Below are 13,152 nucleotides of genomic sequence, written 5' to 3'. Positions count from 1 at the left end.
ATGTACATGATCTACACAATGAGATCTACAAGTCTATGATCAAAAAACAGCAAAAGGAGAGATCGAAAATTGCATCACCTGGAAATTGAGTCCTCTGAAATCGTGTTCTCACAAGCTCATCAGCTCCAGTTCAACTCCACTACACTTCCTTTGAAGCTTTAAGCAAGAATCAATGGCTGAAACCTCTTGGATGCTCCTTAATTTCCAAATCCGATCCACTTGATAATGCTCTTGAACTGCTTGAATTCTTGATGAATTGCACCAAATGAATGATGATTCTTGATCAGTGAAGCATTATGATCAAGAATATGCAAGAAACTTTGAGAATTATATGGAGAAAATGAAGAATCGAAGAGAGAGAAAGTTGAGAGAGTTCTTGAATTTTGATCTGAAAAGTTCTATTATGGCAGTTATGATTAGGGTTTTGGTACTTATACTCCTTGCTAATGACAATGCTAATCATCTTTTCCATTGGTTAATCATGATTAAGGAGATATGAAGCAATTTGCAAAAATGCACAATGAGCTCATGTGCCCATAATACACATGATCAACTCCATGTTAAGCTTCTAATCCACTTAAGAACATCCAAGGGTCATGATTTGAAGATCAATTTGCTTGCATCTTAAGCCAAAAATGAATGGTGAAGATTTTCTTCAAAATGAACATGTGTGAAATAATGAACATTTGGCCATGATTCCTTTGCACAATTGAGCCAAATGATGTCATTTTGATATGCCTTGAACATGAGAAGCACTTTGCAAAAAGAATGAACCAATTTGAAGCATTACATCACAAGTTATGCCATTTTGAATTTCCATGCAGACCTTGTGATCAAATGACCATAACTCCTCAACCAATCATCATATGGACATGAATTAGGACTTTTTGGAAAGGGGAGACAAAAATCTACAACTTTCACGTTCACCAAAAATCCATTTGAAACTTCTTTGACATTGACAAGTCGAGTTGAAAGTGGACCAAAACTTGCCAAATTTGGAAACTTTGAATTATAGGTCATTTTCCATTTTTAGTAACTTTTGCCATGACCTTTGAATCTTCAAGATGGATGTTTAGAATGATGAATAGACCCCATTTGAACATGATTGAGGTGTCTCAACTTATTTCCCCACCTCATAGCCCTCAGTTGACTGCACATTTGACTTTTGGTCCTCAGATGACCCTGAAATGTCTTGATTAACTTGAGCCTCTACCACTTGGTGAAATTGCTTCAAAATGAAACCCTAGCTCATGTAAGCTCCTTATAATAATCATGTGATCCTCATCCCAAGGAAATACCTCATCTCTTGCACAAAGGATCTTCTTGAAGCTCTTGACTTGGTGATTGCTTAAGCTACAAACAAAAGATGTTAGTGACATATTTTTGTGCTTTTGGTTAGTAAATAAAACAAGAAAAGCAATGATATACAATTCAAGCATGCTTGGTGATCTCAAACCACTCACAAGAAATCCCTACCCAAAGGGAAAGGGAGCCAAGATGCTCAATGATCCTTGAGGCTATGCAATGCAATGTTATGATGCCATGAGGGATCTTAGGGACAAAATTGGGGTCTTACAATCAGGAACAAATTCTCAACAACATGGCATTAAGAACTTTAAGGTTTGGTTCAGATTTTATACCTCTTGAAGATCACTTGAGTGGCTTATTTCAGAGAACTTGTTCTTCCTCCACAGGCCACTATTTTGCTTGCTTCAGGTTGTCACACCTCTACCATACTTCAGAGAACCTTGCTGAGTCAAAGGAATAGCTTAAGGATACTTGAGATTTGAAAATCGATCCAAAGTTCAGAGGTTGAGTAGCAAATTCTACAGGGGTTCTATGGCCCTCTAAGCTTGAGAATGGCAGTGCAGGAGCCTCTATTTATAGAGGGAGAATATGTTGGTCACTTGCTGAATACCCTAAATTAGGTTAGAGGGTAACAAGGAATTTTGCACAATCTTGCAAATCAAGTTTTGGTGAGGTGGACTTTTAACCTTTGCTAATGGCATGTGCAGACACACTACAATCTCCACCAATCTGTTTTGATTCATAAATCGTGGCCAATTGTCCTTACGCTTGGTCATTTTGTGACTTACTTCAAAAAGGTGAAAAATTGCGAAATTGAGAAATATGGTACATAGGCATGGTGAAACTCGTGGATGAGTGCAAACAACAAATGTAATTGGGCTTCTCATGATCTGTTTGAGGTCCAATTGTAGCAAGGTGGATTGGTTTGGGAGAAAAGAGTTTTTGGCCAAAATCACATTATGGCTCGGGTTGGGAGAAAAGTCATGGTTTGATTCCTCAATTATGGCACACATTGATGCACAACCACCACACAATTGGTATGTAATGGAATGACAAAAATTTGAGCTCAAGAGTGTGTAATTTGGAAATTGGCTATGTGACATGAATGGATAACTTGAAATGCAAGGTACAAGGTTGCCAATTTGAGTTTTGGCTTGAATTAACCTCAAACAATGATGCACACTAGTCATATGAACAATTTATGTGGTGTTTGAGTTGGAAAAACACCCAAAAAGCTTTTAGATAAAAACCTCATTTTTTCACTTTTGGACAATTTTAGCAACTTTGAGATTTGCACTACAAGTCCTTGATCTATGCATTTTTGGCCTTTGGATAATGAATGAAAGTTGTAGAGAATGGAAAAATAAGATCACAGAAAAATGAACCACCTTATTTGGGTCAAAAGTGAGAAAGTTATGTGGTAGTGAATTTGGAAAAAATGACATATAATGTATGAACCTCATTCACCCTTTTCTAATCAAAATTGGCCTTTGATGTGTGAAGATCAAATGTGGAAAATGGTTGTAAGATTTATTTTGAAAAAATAACCACCTCATTTGGACAAAAATTGAAGTAGTTATGATGTTTTGAAGTTTGGCTTAAAATCACTAGGAACCAAGGATGACCTGTAATGTTTTCTCAAAATAAATCGGCTTGCACTCAAAATTGGACTTTGTGATCAAAATAAAACTTGTTAAGGATGTCCTCAATATTGATTTGGTGAAAATAACCATGCCATTTGGATTAAAATTAACCAAGTTATGGTCAATTGAAGTTAGGCAAAAATTAGGGAAATAACTAAGAAGACCTTTAAAGTCAAATGCTAAACCAAGAAAAATATATTCTTGAACAATGAATAAAACTTGTAGAGGGTCTCAATTGAAGCATGTGAGAAAAATAATGGGCTTCATATGATAAGTATTGCCCAAGTTATGACCTTGGGAAGTTCAAAAATGGTTTTCCATCCACAATTGGTTCTTGACATGTGAAGAGAAGTTGTAGATGATGAAGATTGGAGTCCAATTCAAAGAGAATAACATTCATAGCTTGCTTGATGAGAAAGTTATAACCTTTGGAAATCAACCCATCCAGTCTTAGAGCCAATGAAGCAATTCCTTGTGATGCCTTGCACAAATAATGACCAAATAATGTTGAGATCCATGTACATAATGATATTTAATGCCAAATGATAAACCTTTAATGATTAAGACCACAGTTCCCTTTCTTTTGATCTTTAAATTTCTCAAACCTTGCACCATCTAACTACAAAAGATACAAGCACAACACAAGAGAAAAAATCTATCTAAATGCATGAAGTTAGTGATGAATGATGAAAATGTAATGTATATACCTTTGAGCCAAGTACATGGTGATAAGATACCAAGCAAGTTAAAGATAACACAAGTAATAGTACAAAGCAAAGCAAGGGGTGATACAATGAGTGAGATACCAAACCCTAACTTGAGCAAACAACCAAGGAGAAGTTATCAAGACCAAAATCACTTAGATCCATGCTTGTGAACACATTAGGATATTGATGAATTGAAAGTATGAATGAAATGCTTGATTAAGATGCTATGAAGCTTAGGGGTAAAAATTGGGGTATGGCAATGTTGAAGCTGCAAATAAGAACATCAAGAAGATTATCCAGAAGATGGTTGTCACGTATAAGGATTGGCATGAGATGCTCCCGTTTGCTTTGCATGGGTATCGTACATCCGTCCTCACTTCAACAAGGGCAACCCCTTTCTCTCTTGTATATGGTATGGAGCAGTGCTCCCCGTAGTGGTTGAGATTCCTTCATTGCGTGTGCTCATGGAAGCCAAGTTGACTGAAGCTGAATGGTGTCAGACCAGGTTTGATCAGTTGAATTTAATTGAAGAGAAGTGATTGACTGCCATGTGTCATGGTCAGTTATATCAGTAGAGAATGGAGAAAGCTTTTGATAAGAAGGTCAAACCTCGTGTGTTCAGAGAAGGTGACCTTGTGCTCAAGAAGATTTTATCATTCAAGCCAAATTCCAGAGGAAAATGGACTCCCAATTATGAAGGCCCATATGTTGTTAAGAGAGACTTTTGAGGCGGTGCATTGATTCTTACAACTATGGATGTTGAAGAGTTCACTCGTCCTGTGAACGCAGATACAATCAAGAAATACTTCGCCTAAAAAGAAAAGAACAGCTCGCTACGTTGAAAACCCGAAAGGGCGGCTTAGGCAAAAATGAGCGTCTCGGTGGACTGAAAACCCGAAAGGGCGATCCAGGCAAAAATTAGGGACATAAAACAGAAAGAATTTCCCGATAAGTTGAGTACTCCACCTTGGGGCAACTTATGCAAAAATTAGGGATTATGGCAAGTAACTGCATTCCGCTGATCTTCAGTGTTTCAAAGACTTGTTTGAGCACAAGGGTTGACATCAGTTCATCATCCCAGCAGCGGCCAAGAGCACAGTGGATATCAAGAGTTGGTAGAAGGATTAAGGATCACTTGTATTCAATGTAACCTTTTCCATGTAAATTACCATTTTCAACTTTATAAAATCTATAGTCTTGTCATTTACAAACTACCATTCTATTAAATAAAGTTGAGCTTTTATCCAATTGTTTCTACTCTTATTTTACTTCAGCCAATAGTTTTAAATTTTATTATGATCATTTTTTGAAATTAAATTTTTAAAATCAAAATCAAGTTCTCTTTAAGATATAAAAGCAAGAACTTTTCCAAAGCAAGTAATAATAATATCAACAACATTTCAGTGAATAGCAAGTTTTTAAGTGAGAAGCATTGGAGGTTCCCCAACCAGTAACTCTTCGGGTATCCCTAGACACTATTGTTGATTCATGCTGTTATCCCCAGATGATAGGTTCAGTTCCCTGATGGAGTGTTTGATCCCCAGTGGAACTCCTTTCTTTTTCCCCAACTGAGTTGGTTGATTCAGATACCCTGTGGCGTGTCCTTTTCCCCAACAGAGTTTCGGCCTTCCCTAGTGGAGTTCGTATTTCCTCAACAGGAGGATCTTCATCAAAGATGTTTGATAGTTCCCCAGTAGATCGCTTTTGGTGTCCCCACCAATCGCTTTGTATCTTTGCTCCCAGTCAGAGTTTCCTCCTGGTTTCTGAGCAGCTTTTGTTATTTTCCCTGTAGGGTTGTCTCCCATTTTTATGGTGTTGACCTAAAATTCCCCACAGAGATAATGTTGTTATTTCCTCAGCAGATCTCCTCTCTCCCCAGCCAGGGTTGAGCCCTTGAGATATTGATCTCTTGGTTCTCCAGCAGTAGTCTCCATTTTTATGGATTGATCGAGGATTGTACTGGTGGTTCAATCTCTTTGTGAGACCTCTGTATCATGTGTGATCGTTTTGTCAGCATAATCATCATATATAGATATACATATATATTCATATAATTTCATAATTTGCATATCTCTCATCTTCATATTTGATTTGTTTGAGATTATCATTCTCTGTTATGGTGGTACTTTATCCCCATACCAAATCTGGTGTCTGTCCTCCCTTCAATTGTAGAGTGTCAGCCCCTTAAGCAGAAAGACTTTAACCTTTCTCTGTTTCCCCACTTAGTTTGTTTCCTCGTGGATGTTTGTTATTTCAGTTTCCTCCCCAGTTGATTATCTGGATGGAATAACTCCCCTTGAGATATGTCTTCAATGGGTGAGTCTTGATTGACCGTTTTCTTCCTAGCTCTTACCTAGATAGACGTTTTGGACCCCTAAGAGTCTATTACTCAGTAACTAGTAATATTCTTCTTAGTTGGCAGTTTGTTACTTCTTGCCCAATACCCGACAAAATTACCCTTTGGTCTTCTCAGTAGAGTCCCCTGAAAGTATATACTTGATATGTTCATCTTAACTCGGTGACGGATATGTTTCCTTCCCCCGCGTGAGTCTATCCTTGATATGTTCACTTTAACCGGTGACGGATGTTCTCATTCTTTGGTGTTATACCCAGTAAAAAGGTAGTTGTAATCCCTACTTTGTTCCTCAGAGAGTTAACCCTTGATATGTTCATCTTAGCCGATGACTGGTTTTCTTCTCCTTGTTGGTTTTCTACCCAGTAACCGGTAGTTGTAAATCCTACTTTTTTCCCTGTGCAGAGTTAATCCTTGATATGTTCACTTTAACCAGTGACGAATTTTCTCTTCTTTGGTATTCTATCCAGTAACTGATAGATGTAATTCCTACTTTTATTCCCCTTTTCAGAGTCTATCCTTGATATGTTCATCTTAACCGGTGACGGATTTTCTCTTTGATTTGGTCTCCTCCCCAGTAACCGGTAGTTGTAAATCCTACTTTGTCCCCTTGCAGAGTTAATCCTTGATATGTTCATCCTAACCGGTGACGGATTCTCTCTCCGACGGTTTTCTATCCAGTTTTCGATAGATGTAATTCCTTTTTTTGTTAAGTTGGTATATCCTTGATATGTTATCCTAACCGATGACGGGTATCCTCCTTATCATCCCCAGGAAAGTCTATCCTTGATATGTTCACTTTAACCGGTGACGATTTTTCTTCCCTGTCGAGTTTATCCTTGATATGTTCATCCTAACCGATGACGGATACTGTCACCCTTGTTTTTCTGCCCAGTAACTGGTAGTTGTAAATCCTATTCTTTTCTGCAGTGTTCCCCAGCAAGGCTATTCTTACCCAGTAACCGATAATGAATACTCCCTCTTGGCGGTTCCTAGCGAGTCATCCTTGATATGTTCATCTTAACCGATGAAGAATGGTCTCTCTGTTAGATCTTTATTATCTCCTTACCCAGTAGCAGGTAGTAGATAATAAATTTCTTTTCCTCCTGTGTTGAAGATTATTTCTCCCCAGTTGAGTTGAGTGCGCATTTCCTTAGTGAAATCGTTTTTCCCCTGCATGAGTCGAGTACTTCCGTTTTACCCTGACTTATTCGTATCCCCTGCTAATGTTGTTATTTCCCGGCGGAGTCTTTCCATTTTGTATGGAATTCCTCGAGTCCCCCAGTAGTTTTAAGTTGTAGCCTGGCCTACGCATAACTCCTTTTTTCCCCCAGAGTCTCTGTCTCCCCAGTGAGTTTCCCTTATGGAATGCATTATACTCCTGCAGATTTTTGGTCTCTCCGATTTCTTTTTACTTTGTGGCAATATTTCCCCACAGAGTATTAACTTTTGCATTCATATCATTTGCATCATGAGGTCTCTTAGGGACCAAAATTTGTTTCTCTATGTTGTTATTTAAGCCCATTCTACTGAGTCGACATGAAGATTTTAACCTTCGCCTCCTCAGTTAGAATGTCCTTAAATAGGGGCAGCTGTAAGACCCTAATTTTGACCCTAAGATCCCTCATGCAATTCCATCATAAGCATAAGCATAAGCATTGGGATCATACTTGTACCATGTGGTTGTATCATACTTGTATTTTATCATTTCACTAACCAAAATACCAAAAATGTATCTTTGTATTTACCTAACTCTTTTGTAGGAAGGGCATGATCTTATTGATTCATCAAGTTCACATCTAGGGTTTGAGACCCTCATGAACAAAGAGAACAACCAAGAATTGTTTCAATAATGGTTATAAGCATCATATATGAGCCCCATTTTTCTCTACATGTTATATTGATCAAGTTTTCTTCAAGAGTTTGAGGGTGATTTGACTTGGAAACCCTAGTTTGACTGGGTATCTTGAGTAACTTCTCCAACAAGCTATCTCACCAATTGATCAAATTCCTAAAGGGAGACTTCAAATTTTCATCATCTTATGCATATATGATCTACCATGAGCCAAGAAAGTCAAGAGAATTGGAAATTAGCAAGTTGGTTGATGGTGGTTGGCCAGATGGATTCATCTGATCAAAACTGGGTCTCCCTAGACCCTATCTCCTACAATTTTCACCATATGAAAATGATTACAAGAGAAAACTTACTCTAAATGACATTATAAACAACTTTCATGTTGGCGACCTAGAGCTAGTTTTGCTTGGAAAATCATTTTCTATGTTGAAACATTATAGGTCATTTTGTCTAAACCCTAATTTGAAAGTCAACTTCCCAAGGCCATAACTTGCTCAATTTTTATGAGATGAAAGATTTCCAAGTTGCACAATCAAATTCAATGTGTCTACTTCAACTTTGATGTTTGGAGTGGGAGCTAATTAAACGTTTTTAAGCATATGATATGAAGCTACATTATAGGTCACTTTTGACTTATACAATTGATCAAGTGATTTTTCCAAATTTCAAAAATGTATAACTCTATCATTTCAAATCCAAATGACATGAAATTGGTGACTATTTTGAAGGTCTTTGAGAGATCTACAACTTTTATGAAGACACGTTTCTCATTTGAAGCTCCCATAAAAAGTTAAGCAAGTGGAATACTGATACATATGGCTTGACACTTAGAAAATTTTTGATATGTCAAATTTTTCCAAACTTCCACCTCAAATTTCTCCAAGTTCCAAGCTCGAAATGAAAAAGTGTTTAACATAATACTTGTTCCTCTTGATCTCACCTTTACAAATAGCTCAAATTCATTCATTTTGGATGAGAAATGCATAGGCTGCGCATGGCTTAAACAGGCTGATATCATTTGGCATGGATCCAACTTCAAGCAACAATGCAGAAATGCCTTGCAATCCGATCTATCTTCAAAGCATCTGAACTTCAAATTTGGATTTTCAGCTATCATTCCATGGGCCTATGCGCGGCCATGCACCATTCCATCATCATTTTGCCAATTTTGGAAAGTGGAAAGAGTGTGCAAATATCACATGGATTTGGCTATAAATACAGCTGCATTTGCTCTGAATTAACACACACATTGCGCCAGCTTTGATCCCCCATTGAAAACCTTCACTCTCATAGGATAACCCTGATAAATTCATTTGAATTTGAGCTTGAATCTCCACTGTTTTGGAATTCAATTCTCTAGGAGTCCATTGCTTCCAAACCTTTCCATTCCCCTCCTGCAAGAAATTAGAGTGAGTCCAAGTGCAATTCAGATCGAGATCCATAAAGTTCAGACCTCCATTGAAGGTAATTTGCAGAAATGTTCAACTCTTCGATTCTCTCAATTTATTTCTCAATTCCATTGATTCTTGAGTTGTCTGAAGTCCTACTAATGTAGGCAAGAAGATTGAGTTGCTTTGAGGCCAAATCGAAGCAACTCAGATCATGTACCTCATTTTTCAATTCCACATATCTCTTAATATATTTGGAATTGGGGGAATTGGAGGTCAGATTCGAGCTCAATGATGTTTTTTTTTTCAAGATCATGTCCCTGTTTCTTTTTTTGGTGATGGTTCATCTTGACTAGTCCGGTGGAGCTCACCGGGGAAGATTACCGGAGCTCTGGCTCCGGCGATGAGGTGTCTCACTTCTGAACCATATGATCCATCATCCATGTTCTAATCCTGAGCGTTGCTTTGAATTACCATCTATGCCACGCGGTTGACTTGGACACGTGTGGAACGCGCGTTTTGGATCATTAGATCTGCCACCTCAATTAATGAGGGAGATCTGATGGTCCACGTAATTTAGAATTTTCTGAATTTTATTTTTATTGCATTTTCTTCAATAATTCATATTAAATTCGATATTGATCCAAAAAATATGGGACTTTCACCAAAAAATTTCAAATATTTTTCTCTTTCAAATTCCGAATTAAAATTATTTTTTGGATCATTATTAATATTTTTCATGAATTAATTGATTTTGCGTTTGTTTTTAATTCTTTAAAAATAGTTTTAAATGTCAAAAAATTATGAATTTTTTTCTCCAAGGTCCTTTGTCCTTGTTTGACCTATGATAAATCTCATGGCCATTTCTTTGGTGTTTTGATGAGATTTTAGGAACTGGACAAAACATATTTGAATTTAATGCATTATTTTATTATTTTTAATTGAATAAATGCCATTTAAATTTTGTTGACCATTTGTATTGACTTGTTTGAGTTTCTTATTTGTTGTTGGGCCTTGGTCAAGGTTGATTTGAGTTTGTCAAGTTAATATCATTGGATTTAGGGGATTGATGGAATGTACATTCCATCTCCCAAAATGAATGAATGATATTAATTTGGTGAAAGTCCTCCTTTGACCAATTTGTGATCTCATTCATCCCCTTCCCTCTTCATCTAATTCCCCTTCTTCATCCATTCATTTTCATTTGGCCAATGACATCTCAAAGTCCTAATGCTAGTTGATTGAAAAATTGACATGAGTATGGATGAGATTAGGCCACACCTTTTGCATATTTTTGTGTGTGGTATGTTTCATGAGCATAGTTCATAATACTATGTCTCCAACATGCATTAACACCAAAAGTCTATTGCCCGACCTCAAATAGTTGTGACTTCTACATAAGTCCAATTACGATTGCTTAACATAGCGCTAAATTTGTGACATAAAAGGCATAAGCATTCTAGTTAGTGAGATTGTAAGTCTCCCCTCTTCCATGGTATTGTGTGGAAACTTGGACTTCTTTCCTTCCTTTCGAAGATGTTTTGGTTCAAGGATCCATGCTTGTGGCAAGTGGGTTTAGTGTTCTCCAAAGAATGTCATGAAATCTAAAGCAAAACAAAACTAACTACTAACTTACTAACTATTAACTTTTAACTTCAAGTCTTTACTTTAATTCAATTTACTTTTAGCATTTTATATCATTTGCTGTTATACATATCATTCTAATTGTTTATGTTAATGTAATCTTCACTTTGTCCTTTTGGACCATATTGTGTGATATTATTTCGTTTGTGTATACTTTGCTTGTTTGTGTGGTCTTTGACCATTAATGCACATAATAATAACAAAAACCCTAAAAGAATTTTGAGTGGACTGTTGGTTTGATCTTGCCCAATTGGACTTAGAACTTAGGCAACACTCCTTTGCTAATGGACTTGGCCAATGCCAATTTGTGAAGAACCAAGTGTTTGCAATTTGAATCTCATCTGATACATCTTTGAAGATCTCTGTAAGACTCATCTACAACATGACCATTGTGAAGCTGTTATTTTGAACCTGTGACTTGTGGAATTCATCTGTTGCATGGGCTATTTTGAAGAAGATCATGAAGTGGATAAGCTTGGATGAGGCCATCTTTATTTGATGCCTTGCTCTTCAAGATATTAATTGTGCATTTATGTGTTGCTTGATTCTAAAAGTCCAAGGGAATTCTGGATTTCTATTGACATACTTGTCTATTGGATTGCTACCCACTTGGTCAGATCTTTTCAACTTTAAACTTTTAAATTTTGTGCATAGGGTAGTCTCTTCATCTTCTCCCCATTTCTTTAATTTCAAAATATCTCCCTCCATTTTCAAAATCTTCTTTGTGTGAACTATTTTTGTTCTAAACTTTGACCACTTTTGTAAAAAAGATAGAAACTTTGGCCTTATGCCATTGCATTTTCAAACTTCTTTTCTTAAATCAAACTTGTAAATAAACTTAACTATACTTGACTTAAACTTTCAAAAAAGCAAAAAGAACTAACTCATTCAAATAATTTTAGGCCTTTGTGCCCTTCAAACTTAAATTTTGTTAAAACCAACACACTCATTTTGAAATTTATAACATGAACTACGAGGTTTTGATCCCTCATTTTTATATTGGTACGTAGGCACAAGATCGAAGCTCTTGTCAAACACAAAAATATAATTAATGAATTATTTTCTCATCCCCCCATTCTATTTGTTTGTAAACATCACTTTGTACAAAATACATATGCACACAAAAAGGGCTCCCTAGGAGTACCTAGGACACTTTGGATGCTAACACCTTCCCTCTGTGTAACCAACCCCCTTACCTGTGGTCTATGACTTTTATTAGTTTTTATTTGAAAACTTCTTACTATTTGGGTTTTTGTCGTACTTTTTCCCTTTTCCCTTGGAAATAATAAAAGCGCGGTGGCGACTCTTGTTAATTGATCTCTAGCTTGTCAATAGCTTGATGATCATGAATTTCCCGCTACAGAAATTAAGTGGCGACTCTACCAGGGAGTAGTCTCCAGTGGGTTTAGCCTACTTTTTGTGTGAATATATTTGTATATATGTGACGTTTGTATATATGTATGTGTGATATAATCTGCTTGTTGTGCTTGGTGATCTCTGAGTGGTGAGATAAGTTCTAACCCGAACTTGAGTGCAATTAAGATAGGAGGATGGTATAGTCATGTTCGACTTTTGTGGAGTAGTCCTTAACAAGTTGGCTTGAGATCCATCTGCTCAGTGGAGACTCCTTTGGATTTGGAAATGTCACACAAGTATTTGTGGTTAGGCATTACTATTTCTAATTGGGTCCGAGAAACTGAGGACCTTAGAACATTTAACCCATCTTGGCCTATTTAGGACGTAGTGCGGAAACTATTCAGGTGTAAACTTGATAACAGTTGTTATGCGACACTACACTCAGACGAGTTTCTCTTGAGAATATTATGGGTCGATGAGTCAGTCATCTTAACCTATAATATCCGATAGATGGAATTAAGACTCTGGGAACTTTTTAGAACATGATATACAGGTTTTTATCCTTAGTTAACTCCTTTGGGATGGTTCTTAAACCAGACTCCATGCTCGCGACTCACAACAAACCCTTGATTCTTGGTTGATCCAATCAAGTCTTGCCAATATCAATGGAACTTGGGTCTTGATAAGGTGTAAACCATAATCCACCAAAATGGATGATTGATGTTGACAATGACTTGATTCATCCCTTGACCTTTGTTTGCCTTGTGTGTGATCCCTTATTTGTGTTTGTTGCATTCATGCATTCATGCGCATCATAACATTCATCACACAAAATTTCAAGGAACTAAGGTATCATTTGCAAATATTTTCAGCCATGGATTATGGATGAAGGAACACT

Source organism: Lathyrus oleraceus, chromosome 4, assembly GCF_024323335.1.
Source record: "Lathyrus oleraceus cultivar Zhongwan6 chromosome 4, CAAS_Psat_ZW6_1.0, whole genome shotgun sequence".
Classification (NCBI taxonomy): Eukaryota; Viridiplantae; Streptophyta; class Magnoliopsida; order Fabales; family Fabaceae; genus Lathyrus; species Lathyrus oleraceus.
Note: the sequence above shows the minus strand (reverse complement) of the source record.